The sequence below is a fragment of the Salmo salar genome, chromosome ssa06, assembly GCF_905237065.1.
Source record: "Salmo salar chromosome ssa06, Ssal_v3.1, whole genome shotgun sequence".
Taxonomy (NCBI): domain Eukaryota; kingdom Metazoa; phylum Chordata; class Actinopteri; order Salmoniformes; family Salmonidae; genus Salmo; species Salmo salar.
The window spans coordinates 67122554-67135729 of NC_059447.1; the positions used below are offsets into that span (position 1 = coordinate 67122554).

Below are 13176 nucleotides of genomic sequence, written 5' to 3' on the forward strand. Positions count from 1 at the left end.
CACCTTTGGAGGAGTAATTATGGCAGTAAATTATGAGGATTTAGGAGTTACAGTAAATCACTGTGTTGATCTGAATTATAGGGCCCCATGGTTGCTCCCTCTCCTCCTGGCCAGGGAACAACCTTCGCACACTAAGCCCTACGTCGCCTGCAGTCTTCTGGGCTGTTCATGTCAGTCACACTGGTGGCGCACGGGAGACAAAGACCTGCTTTAAGGTCTTTCCAATGGAACCCGGCTGAAGCCTATAGAGAGCGGAACCCCCGTTTTCATTGTTGGCATTAATTGTGATGTAGGCCTAGTGTACAAAGGTTTACAACTTAACAACTAATCTAACATAGGAGAGAAGAGGGGGAGGTGGGAGAAAGGACATCCAGAGTGTGTCTAAAGGAAGGCTGGTAACTTTACTTTAAAAAAAGACAAATACAAACACACAGAGACACACACACAATTGTGTCAGTGTTAGAATGTCAAAGAGGGGGGTAAAAGAACGGAAGAAAGAAAGATGGAGTTTTCCAAACAGAGGAGAGAGAGCGCTGACAGAAAGGATGTCTGATCGCTCAAACAGTGTGAAAGATCTTAAATATATATTTAGACAGAAAGTCCCCTTAGTGGCTGCTGTGGGTTCTGGTGAAAACCCCGCCCTATAAATGAGACTTCAGCTTGAGAGATTCCTTTCCCCCCAAAAAACCCTCCTCCAGAAATAGCCAACTAGTCCCCCCCCTCTGCCAAATGCCCCTTTAGCCATGAGTTCTGGTGAAAGTCTCATTCTCTCTCTGGGCCAGCCATTGTTGTGCAGCCTGCTAAATATTTACTCTTCCCAGCTTTCTGAGAGGAGGATGAGAAGGTCCCTTTGTACTGGAGGGGTCAGAGACACAGAGCTGGTCCTTCCCGGCACCCAACATCAGGACCAGGCATCCTCTAACTTCAATTAGCCCATTAAAACCAGAGGCACAGGCTCTCTGAGAGAGAGAGAGAGGAGGAGAGGGGAACCCCTTTCAGAGTTGTTTACATGGGACCACCAGCAGAACTGCCAACACAATAGACCAAAGATGAGACAAAACAACAGCCAAAATGAATTATAGGGAAGAGTGCTGCCCTAGCTATGAACAGCCTACATCTGCCCTTTGATGAAACCTCTCGGACGGCAAGGAACCCAATAAGGGAAAAGAAAACTCCAATCAGAGTGACCGACTGGGAGTTTCAGAGTTCGGGCATCCGTTACTGAACAAATATACTCACTACACCGCCTATGCTGGAGTCAGCGGTGAGGTGTCCAACACAGATGGGATCACTGCCAGAAATAAGCAGTGACTTGAGCATTAGGTAAAAAATCTCCTGCTAGGGTTGAATCATTCATGAAGCGGGTAGAGAGGTTGTATGCTTTGTGGGTTTGAACATGTCAAAGCAGAGAGGAGCAGCTCTGGCAGCATGTAGTGGGCCATCTGGTATCTAGACTATCAGTTTACCTCAGGGCTCCATTTGTCTGAAACATCCAAGGCCCTTCATGAAGGTCACACATGACTCAATTTACTCAAAGTCATCTTGCCGACTAACAATTGGCAACTATCTCATACTTTCTCAATACATTCATCAACAAGTGCACTGAGGAATGTGTATCAAAATCGACAGATAATAAAAACTTTAAAATAACCTAGTATATCTTCCTCCCAAGCTGCCACAAATGGGCACAAACAAACTACTCAAAAGTTCCAGTGTTTCCCCTTGGATTTGTTTTTGGGGGGGGGGCAAAGAGTAAAGGCCACAGTTGTACAGGCCAAGGCCAAATGTTCACTGTTTTAAAGAAAATTTCCTGCAATTCTACACATTTTGCAATGGATTATGCCGTATTCTTACGCTATCTGAGTGAATCAAACACTATAACAAAATCATGACATTGGAATTTGGGAATTTCAGATTCTCCTTGACTGTCTAGTTTCTATTTTGGTGATTGTTAGTTCTCAAAGATTATCTTATTTAAAAAATATATAGGCTCCCTTAACTTTTTACATAGTTTACATCTGGTTTTAGTCATTTAAGTTTACACTGAAAACATTTTACCATCCCAGAAATTATTATAAAAAATACATTGAAACATTTTTTTTTTTGAGTGGCGGTAGCAATTTAGCATTGGCGGCCCGCCGCTGCTAATTGAATATAAGGAAAACACTGAGCTCGTTACCAAAAAGATTCTTCAGCGCTGGCATCAAAAGTGCTTGAGGGCCCAGTACTGTAGATAAAGATTTCAACCCCTTCATAAGCTAATAAACCAGGGTATTACCTGAGGCCTTAGATGATGGAGCAGTTTACAATGCTAAATGATCAAAGCTGCTCCTCGCTGAGACTGCGGCCTTGCCAGAATATTGCACTTTATAATCAGTGCCTTTCTTCGCAGTCAGACGAGACGGTCAACACAGCTGCTAGGTTTCCTCGCAGGCAGCAGCCATATTTTTACTTAGCTAGCTGCACTGCAACCCCCACCAACGTACACCCCCACCCCCACCTCCAACCCCTTAACCCCCATCCCGTCCCCTCCAGCTTTGTCTTGGGTACATAAGTGGGCCTTATTAAGAGCAGAATCATTGCAGCTGTGCAGGAAAGGTGTAGAGCATGCAGCTTTGCTCTGAATCAACACCAGACTCTGACATTACAAAACAAGCCAACATAGCAGACCCAGCTGTTCCATTCTGCTCCTCTCCACCTTTCATACACGCACAGATATTGGACCGCAACACACACACACTGGCACGCACACGCACACAAACACAAAAACATACAGACACACCTTTATGAATCAAAGCGACAGTCAAAGAGAAGGAAAGTGGTCAGTCTGGTCTTCAACATGAACTTGGGAAACCCCTCGCAAAATGTAACAGTTGTCGGCTTTTTGACATGGCTCTGGATGTTTTTCAACATGTTAAGCTGAGAGTAGCTGTGTGTGTGTGTGTGTGTGCGTGCGTGCGTGCGTGCGTGCGTGCGTGCGTGTGTGTGTGTGTCAGTCAGGTTCAGTGGTTCAGCAGGGCCGCCTGCATGAGCTGCAGGTAAACATGTTCACCTTGTGCTTCTCACTGACCCAGTTGTAGCAAGAGCAGAAAAAAAAACCTTTGTTTGACTTTTACTGACAGCTTGTCTGGGCACGCCAGACAGAGAGGAATGGGAAAGGGGGAGAGGGTACAATGGAAAGCAGAGTGTATTCACTGTGAAAAATATATACTCAGTGTCTGATTACATTAAAGTTGGAATCATTATTATCCAACAGGTCTTTGAAGACAAAGTGCTGCTAACTATTAGTAAACACAAGTTTGTTTATTTTAACTAACGGATTAAAACTTTTAAAAGTTATTGAAATGTCAAGGAAAAAAGTACTGAGTATGTACTTGGTTCCGAGGATTTAGACCTATATCTGTTTATCAGTCAAACATGCGTAGTGTTGAAAAGTAAATTGTTTTGCTTCATGTATAAGAGGAAAGAGAAAGATGTAGTAAAATGCCTTACCAGGGGAGTGATATTCTCCAACCTACTGATGTTGTTCATGAATTCAGATTGGAAAGAGCTTCACAATGGGTAAGCTGTAAGAGAGACAAAAATACCAAATTAACCACAACAGAACAGTTTTTTCTTCCGTTGGGAAATGTAAGGGTCTCTAAGCAAAACTTAATGGAAGTTTCACTCTGGCAATCTCATCATGATGGACTAACTGGCTCTCAATGGTGATATACTGTACTTCTTCCTTTTTGAACTTGATGGCACAACATGTTTTATGGCTCCCCAAACAAAGCCAACACTGAGCTGAGCCAGTGTATGCAGCAGACTTTATAAAGAAGAACAACCCATCAGTCCCATATAAAATACCTTTCCAACAAACCAAAAACATCCTACCTCGACAATTCCAAAGAATTGTGATAGAAACGTTCTAAATCGACCTCAAATAGCCTACCTACTCAACAGAAAAAGAAAATTCCCAACAAAACATCCCAAAAAAGACTGATTCAAAACAACTCCCAACTCGCAGGCCTGAAAAACCACCAGTGAGGAAAATCATTTTAATTGGAGGAGAAAAGGAAAGGAGAACGTGACATGTTTCCTGAGGGTTTCAAAGGAGCCTCTCCTCAGGACGCTCTCAAGCTAATAGCTGCTCCCCGCCTCAACCACCTTGACCCCCAAGAGGAGGGGTCACAGCAGCCCTGCCACTCTCGCCCAGTTAATAAGGTCACGGAGGTCACGTGAAGATTACAGACACTGGCAGCAGCAGGGCTGTGGAGCATCTTTCAAAACAGCCTGCCCACTGGCCAGCTTTCCATCCAACCAACGCTCTACCAAGAGGGGTTTGGAGGGAGGAAGGGGGAGGAGAGGAAGCTATTCCTCCCCCTCCCTCCCTTAACGATGATGCCAACAACTATGTGCCTGGGAAAGAGAGGTCCTGGTGCCAGAGGTCCTGGTGCCACTGGCTGAACAGAGCACTATTGAAAGCCAACATGTGGTCCACATCACCAATTACCAAGGTGTGCTGAGATAGCCACAAGAAGATCAAGAGAACTGTAGCCAGTGAAGAAGTGAAATGTGGACAGATTAGTTTTTTGCTGTAAATTGGTGTAAAAACGTTAAGTCACAGGGACATTACCATAATGGACAAAAATGTGCAGTCTTCAAGATCCTCAAATTGTTCGACATTCCTTCAATATAAATTCAAGATCTTAATGACTTAACTTATTTTCTAAACAACTTAATTCACACAGTAGACCTAACAGTCCAAAACCTGAACTTCTCTCTGACATAGGCCTAGGTCTACATTCACCACAATTCTACATCAATTAAAGCTGCAATATGTAACTTTTTGGGGCAACCTGACCAAATTCACATAGAAAAGTGTGTTATAGATCTGTCATTCTCATTTAAAACAAGTCTATGTGCGCTATTTCTATGCTTCCCATTCTTAAGTTCCGTTTTTGCGTCTTTTACGGTGGTTTAGATGGTACAATGATTCTCTACACCAGTGGTTCCCAAACTTTTCATAGTCCCTAACCCCTTCAAACATTCAACCTCCAGCTGCGTACCCCTCTCTAGCACCAGGGTCAGCGCACTCTCAAATGTTGTAAGCCTGCCACACACACACTATATGATACATTTATTAAACATAAGAATGAGTGAGAGTTTTTGTCACAACCCGGCGCGTGGGAAGTGACAAAGAGCTCTTATAGGACCAGGGCACAAATAATAATATAATAATAATCAATCATTTTGCTCTTTATTTAACCATCTTACATATAAAATCTTATTTTTTTATTGAAAATTGTGAAAAACTCACCACAGATTAATGAGAAGGGTGTGCTTGAAAGGATGCACAGAACTCTGCAATGTTGGGTTGTATTGGAGAGAGTCTCAGTCTTAAATCATTTTCCACACACAGTCTGTGCCTTTATTTAGTGTTCATGCAAGTGAGGGCCGAGAATCCACTCTCACCTATAGTACTGTTCAAAAGTTTGGGGTCACTTAGAAATGTCCTTGTTTTTGAAAGAAAAGCACATTTTTTGTCCATAAAATAACATCAAATTGATCAGAAATACAGTGTAGACATTATTAATGTTGTAAATGACTACTGTAGCTGGAAACGGCAGATTTTTTATGGAATATCTGCATAGGCCCATTATCAGCAACCATCACTCCTGTGTTCCAATGGCACGTTGTGTTAGCTAATCCAAGTATATCATTTTAAAAGGCTAATTGATGATTAGAAAACCCTTTTGCAATTATGTTAGCACAGCTGAAAACCATTGTTCTGATTAAAGAAGCAATAAAACTGTCCTTCTTTAGACTAGTTGAGTACATGAGCATCAGCATTTGTGGGTTCGATTACAGGCTCAAAATGGCCAGAAACAAATAACTTTCTTCAGAAACTCGTCAGTCTATTCTTGTTCTGAGAAATGAAGGCTAGTCCATGCGAGAAAATGCCAAGAAACTGAAGATCTCGTACAACGCAGTGTACTACTCCCTTCACAGAACAGCGCAACTGGCTCTAACCAGAATAGAAAGAGGAGTGTTAGGCCCCGCCCGGTGCACAACTGAGCAAGAGGACAAGTACATTAAGAGTGTCTAGTCTGAGAAACAGACGCCTCACAAGTCCTCAACTGGCAGCTTCATTAAATAGTACCCGCAAAACACCAGTCTCGTCTCTCAATACAAAAAAACGTGTCATACTTTGCCCCTTGATAACCAGCGTATGTTGTAAAAGCATTACATGGTCACTGCCCATATCATTGCATAGTGCAGAAAATACAAGAGAGTTCCGGGGCCTTGCTTTAACAAACTTAACCATTTTCACTGTAGTGTCCAAAACATATTTCAAGCTGTCAGGCATTCCCTTTGCAGCAAGAGCCTCTCGGTGGATGCTGCAGTGTACCCAAGTGGCATCGGGAGCAACTGCTTGCACGCGCGTTACCACTCCACTATGTCTCCCTGTCATGGCTTTTGTGCCATCAGTACAGATACCAACATGATCAGCAGCTACGTTTGGCTACCTACGGACCGTTAGTGGAATTCCTGCGAGAGATTAACGGTTAATGTGATTGGATGTTAATTATTTGACTAGGCTACCTGTATTTGACATTGTGTTGTTATTTCGCTGAACATGGTTTAGTTTTATTTTTGGCAGTGTAACGAGGCTACTCAGGTGAGAAAAAAACCTCACCCAAATGTATAGCCCCGTTGGAAAATATAAATGGACTGTTTGAAAATGTGAAGAAAAAAAAAAAAAGTACAAAAAATGTATATCACATTTTTATTTGGTGAATTTTAGCAAGTAGGAAATGGTGGAGCGATTTCTGCATAGTGCATCTTTAAGTTGTTCAACCTGACTTTTTATGGAAACCACTTCTACATTCCATGCTTTTTTCTGTCTCCCAGATATGTAGCCTGCATGTTCTATGCATGTTACTATTTACAACATAGACCATGTGGTCTGTATTAGGAGGGGAAAGGAACATCATTAGCATTTGACAAGGAAAACATCTGGCTTTATTTATTACATCACAAAAAGACAAGCCAAAGTACCAACAAATGCACTAGTTTGCTGAACAATTTTTGAAGAGTAGTAGGAGAGACGATGCTCTATGTCGGCTACATTTTCTTTACAATTCCAGTATAACATCAGTTGTTTCGTGCGGCAAAACTAAGTTGGTCTCTGCTGTTTTGGTACAAAAATGTGTCTAAGATATTTGAGGGTAAAACACTTCCATACTAATTTAGATGAAGTCCTAAACACAGGCCCAATTAATTCACATACATCCTGCTCACAAATTATTTCCATCTCCCCCTGCCTGGTCACTGAATGGCACAGTCCCAGCATGGTGCAAGCCAATTACTTCAATGAGGCTTGGCTTGAGTCACAGTCAGCACTCATTTCCAAAGGAGTCACTCCAATTCACTGGGCAAGTTCAAAACCATGGAATCACTGAGTCCTGTGTATGAATCCTCTTCTGAGAAGACACATTTTAGTTTGATGTAAATGGACGTTCGGGAAAAAACAAGTGTTCTTTACATTTGAGCTCAATTCGGGGAAATGATCCTCTTAAGCTAAGCAAGAAAGCCTGTTGATTTAGACAACAAAACCATCACCCAAAGTATTTACCTTTGCGATGACAACACAAGGGGAGGAATTCGGGCAATGACTGTTTATCACAGGATCATTTCCATTGAGTGAAGGGCATCCTCAGACACCAGTGTGTCTCCCTTATTCCTGTGCCTCGGGGTTTGATAGGATCCTCTGGTCATGTTTAACACAGGCATTCCACCGATACATACCCTCACAAATCCCAGAGCCGCATTTGTCAACCATTGCCTTGGCAACAAAACCCCAGGAGGACAGAAGAATATAGAAAAATAACAAATCACAAAGTCTGCTGAAGGAGAATGAAGGTGGTGGGGGTTCAAAACAAGTAATGACATGAGAAAACTGTTCACTTCTAAATCATAAGCGTTGCTTACATTGGAGTTTCCAATGGCCTGAATAGATTCCAAAACTCTCCTTGTTTTTAGTTTGAAGACGCCGCAGTATTTGGTCTCCTCCACCACTGAGTAAAGGTAGGCCTATGCCTATATCAACTCCTGAAAGCTTTTGTGGAAAAGACGGACTACCATTGAGGAAAAAGTAATCCCCTTTTTGCTTTCAAAGATCATTTTCCCATTTTTGTTTTACATTTGAGTAATGAGTCATAGACATTTGGATTCCTGCTGGCTTACTGTCTTATTCTATTCAACATGGACGTCTATCTCAATTGTATTAGATCAAAGTTAAAATAGTTTTTCTTTCAAGAAAACTCCAAAAGCCAAAGCAACCTCTGCTATAGGATCAACTATACTGAGCAAAAACCCAGGCAGGCAGGCAGCCTTGAGAGAACATCTCCCAGGATCTATGCCAAGAATGACTCTAGCACTTCTCTTCCTCCCCTCCATTCGCTGACTTTTGCTCTGAGCATACTGTGAATTTACATGCAAGCTAAACTCAATAAGTATAACAAAACACATGAAAGAGCACTTAAGATGCATTTTCCTAAAGTGCTTAACAACCAAGGACAGGGGGAAAAGCAAAGCCCAGAAAGCAGATTAGCAACCGCTGCCCTTCCTGGAGAGCTGCCAAGAAACATCTCTGCGCTGCGCCTTATTTCAGCTGTTCAATTTCACGCTAGATATGGAAATTGCTTCTGAAACTCACACTGTACACCGTATGGGACTGGGTTTTAGGACAGGAAGAAATAGGATCGGATGACATGGGGATATCAACATGGGAAATCTGCAGTGATGAAAGCACAGTGGGGAGAGGCAACACCAAAGCCAAAGTAGACTGAGTAATCCTCTAAACAAATCAAATAATGGCTGGATGAAAAGGGGGAGTAGCGGACACCCTTTGGAGTAAAATCAGCCCTAAAACTAAATCCCCAGTATTGAATCTGTGAACTACTGAAATACCTTGAGACCAACACACACACACACACACACACACACACACACACACACACACACACACACACACACACACACACACACACACACACACACACACACACACACACACACACACACACACACACACACACACACACACACACACACACACACACCTTTATTCTTTAGTGGGCGGAACAGCTATTAGCAAAGTTGCCTATGGATTATCTGTAAAGATAAAGACATGAATAGAGTTACCAGACAAGCAAATATTGGGTCTGGGAACCATTCTTGTCTCACAATGCCTACTAGCCTATATCATTATCAGGTGACATAACATCATTTTAACAGGAATTCTGAAGAAAGGGCACACAAATCTACATCTCTGCCAAACCCGGAGCTCTCATCAAAAAGCAAACGACTTATCAGCTTAACCGCCCCAGCGTTCATTTTTCCACCACGTCCAGAACAATCAACAAACCATGACACATGTACTATTAGGAAGCCAATGTTAGGTCATGGCCTACATTATGTGTACTGTTTGATTCAAGTTTAATATCAAAAATTTGAGTGACTGATTTACCAGTTATCCACTCCCACAACACATACACTTAGCTATCTGTTTTTTTCACACAGCAAGGCTCCCATAAAAGGGTTCCCAAATTTCTTTGCAGTGAAATTACAAATAGGTGTCACAACGTGTTCATTGACATGGAGCGCCCTGCAGCTGTTCCTGTGCATACTGATGGTGTTTGTGTTCCCAGGAGACGCAGACAAAGCGCTTCCAGGTCGTCCTCTAACCTGCCTTCTCATTACTAAAGGTCAGGATATTTGAACACAACAATGACCTGCTGCCTCTAGGGACTCAGGGGGCTGTGAAGCTCAGCCAGAGGCAGTGTTTGACTAAAGGTTCTCAATCCAACCCATCCTTCACTGCTCACTTTCATTTACTGTGGTCGTCCATCTTAAGTTGGCCTAAGACGTCGTACCCGTCGCCCATTCTATTGTGACATAAATCCTCCTCCCGTTACCCTTCTAAGCACTTATTAGGCAGTTAATGGTAAGTAATCACACATAAATTCCAAATAAGTGCCTAAGATAGATTTAGGGTTTTGTCCCAGGCTGTTGTGTTCACTCAAACCAGACCAAAAGATGAGATCGGGTGGAAACTCAGGGGCACGATACATTTCCTTGGATAAGGGGGCCTAATAATGACTTCCTGGCATCCTGCATTTAAAGAGAAAACAAAACACAAAAGCACCCTACACAATGCTGCGAAACAGCATTTTATCGAGGCTTCTAATACTAGGACTATACTGCAATCCGTTTTTAGGGTTATGGAGACGTAGTGGGAAGTCAACATCTGGTTTTCGTAGTCCACGCCTCTGGCCTGACAGTCTCTCTGACTCAATCAAGGAGAGGAACCATTTGGCAACGCTCTGAGGCCCAAAAACGCACTCCTAGTCTGCTTGTCTGTCCCATCCTCCCTCCTTCTGGTCCTCTACTTCAGGAACATGTGAAAAATCCCAATTACCAGGAAACCCGAGAAGCACACGCGGTTGTACGTGAACTTGGAATATGCAAAACACCGGGGCCGTTAACAAGAGCCATGTTGAAATGTGATAGACTGCGTCAGCAGGTCGTAAAACCCTCTCAAGATCAATGTAATTATGGAAGCTTACACACAGACTTTCCGGATAAGCGGGATAGGTTTGCGCATTCTGCCAACCCCTTTAAAACCAAACAAGTGGAAGGTCTCCCCAGCTGCCTTCTATCAGCTAAAATAATAGTGAGTAAAAAACGTCCAAAACACCTGGAGGAGGGTGTCAACAAACACCCCTTATTCCAGGCCAAAGTGATGCACTCCATAAATCCTTTTGATTAGCTACAGTAGCGTGGCTAGGTGCCACTTCAATCAAACCGAAAGGGGAAGTCGCTCTGACCTTGAGCTTTGGAAGTGTCATTTAAGTGATCATTACAAAAACAAAGCTGGTTCTGTTTCTGGACGGAGAGAGGGAGGGAAAGAGGCGGTCCTGGGGGATGAAATTCAAAGCATGGTTACAAAAATAACACCCATTGTTTGAAGCCACCATAATAAAAATGGGGAGAGACGTTTTAGAATATTCTTAGAATTTGTTTCTCCAAAAATAACAGGAAGTTCATGTTTCCACACTCAAAACAACAGATGTAATGAACCAGAAGGGTTTTGAATTGATTAACCAGCGATGGTGACCAGTGACCTTTGAGAAGTTTCTTGTCAAACAAAATGACCTGCTCTATATTAACAAAATTACAGAGTAAAATAGGAAAATATTACTTTCAGAAGTGAGCTCTAAAAACAAAGTTTTTAGCTAAAATGATTTGAACACATAGGCCTACTCCATTTTTTTATTTCACCTTTATTTAACCAGGTAGGCAAGTTGAGAACAAGTTCTCATTTACAATTGCGACCTGGCCAAGATAAAGAAAAGCAGTTCGACACATACAACAACAGAGTTACACATGGAGTAAAACAAACATACAGTCAATAATACAGTAGAAAAATAAGTCTATATACAATGTGAGCAAATGAGGTGAGATAAGGGAGGTAAAGGCAAAAAGGCCATGGTGGCAAAGTAAATACAATATAGCAAGTAAAACACTGGAATGGTAGATTTGTAGTGGAAGAAAGTGCAAAGTAGAAATAGAAATAATGGGGTGCAAAGGAGCAAAATAAATAAATACCTACAGTAGGGGAAGAGGGAGTTGTTTGGGCTAAATTATAGATGGCCTATGTACAGGTGCAGTGATCAGAGAGCTGCTCTGACAGCTGGTGCTTAAAGCTAGTGAGGGAGATAAGTGTTTCCAGTTTCAGAGATTTCCGTAGTTCGTTCCAGTCATTGGCAGCAGAGAACTGGAAGGACAGACGGCCAAAGGAGGAATTGGCTTTGGGGGTGACCAGAGAAATATACCTGCTGGAGCGCGTGCTACAGGTGGGTGCTGCTATGGTGACCAGTGAGCTGAGATAAGGTGAGACTTTACCTAGCAGGGTCTTGTAGATGACCTGGAGCCAGTGGGTTTGGCGACGAGTATGAAGCGAGGGCCAGCCAACAAGAACATACAGGTCGCAGTGGTGGGTAGTATATGGGGCTTTGGTGACAAAACGGATGGCACTGTGACAGACTGCATCCAGTTTATTGAGTAGGGTATTGGAGGCTATTTTGTAAATGACATCGCCGAAGTCGAGGATCGGTAGGATGGTGGAATTTGAGGGTATGTTTGGCAGCATGAGTGAAGGATGCTTTGTTGAGAAATAGGAAGCCAATTCTAGATTTAACTTTGGATTGGAGATGTTTGATGTGAGTCTGCAAGGAGAGTTTACAGTCTAACCAGACACCTAGGTATTTGCAGTTGTCCACATATTCTAAGTCAGAACCGTCCAGAGTAGTGATGCTGGACAGGCGGGCAAGTGCAGGCAGCGATTGGTTGAAGAGCATGCATTTGGTTTTACTTGTATTTAAGAGCAGTTGGAGGCCACGGAAGGAGAGTTGTATGGCATTGAAGCTCGTCTGGAGGGTTGTTAACACAGTGTCCAAAGAAGGGCCAGATGTATACAGAATGGTGTCGTCTGCATAGAGATGGATCAGAGACTCACCAGCAGCAAGAGCGATATCATTGATGTATACAGAGAAAAGAGTTGGTCCAAGAATTAAACCCTGCGGCACCCCAATAGAGACTGCCAGAGGCCCAGACAACAGGCCATCCGATTTGACACATTGAACTCTATCAGAGAAGTAGTTGGTGAACCAGGCGAGGCAATCATTTGAGAAACCAAGGCTATTGAGTCTGCCGATGAGGATGTGGTGATTGACAGAGTCGAAAGCCTTGGCCAGGTCAATGAATACGGCAGCACAGTATTGTTTCTTATCGATGGCGGTTACGATATCGTTTAGGACCTTGAGTGTGGCTGAGGTGCACCCATGACCAGCTCTGAAACCAGATTGCACAGCGGAGAAGGTGCGGTCGGATTCTAAATGGTCGGTAATCTGTTTGTTGACTTGGCTTTCGAAGACCTTAGAAAGGCAGGGTAGGACAGATATAGGTCTGTAGAAGTTTGGGTCAAGAGTGTCCCCCCCTTTGAAGAGGGGGATGACAGCAGCTGCTTTCCAATCTTTGGGAATCTCAGACGACACGAAAGAGAGTTTGAACAGGCTAGTAATAGGGGTTGCAACAATTTCAGCAGATAATTTTAGAAAGAAAGGG

General features: G+C 43.0%; 1 protein-coding gene across 3 annotated transcripts in view; it reads right to left on the reverse strand.

Annotated features, from left to right (window-relative positions):
• LOC106607884 (protein dispatched homolog 1) overlaps positions 1 to 13176 on the reverse strand; it is a 75508-nt gene that overhangs the window by 43440 nt on the left and 18892 nt on the right. For all 3 annotated transcript variants that reach the window (XM_014205349.2, XM_045720895.1, XM_014205350.2), the window contains exon 3: positions 3493 to 3566. The gene's annotated coding sequence lies outside the window, so the exon portion shown is untranslated. The remainder of the gene's footprint in view (positions 1 to 3492; positions 3567 to 13176) is intronic.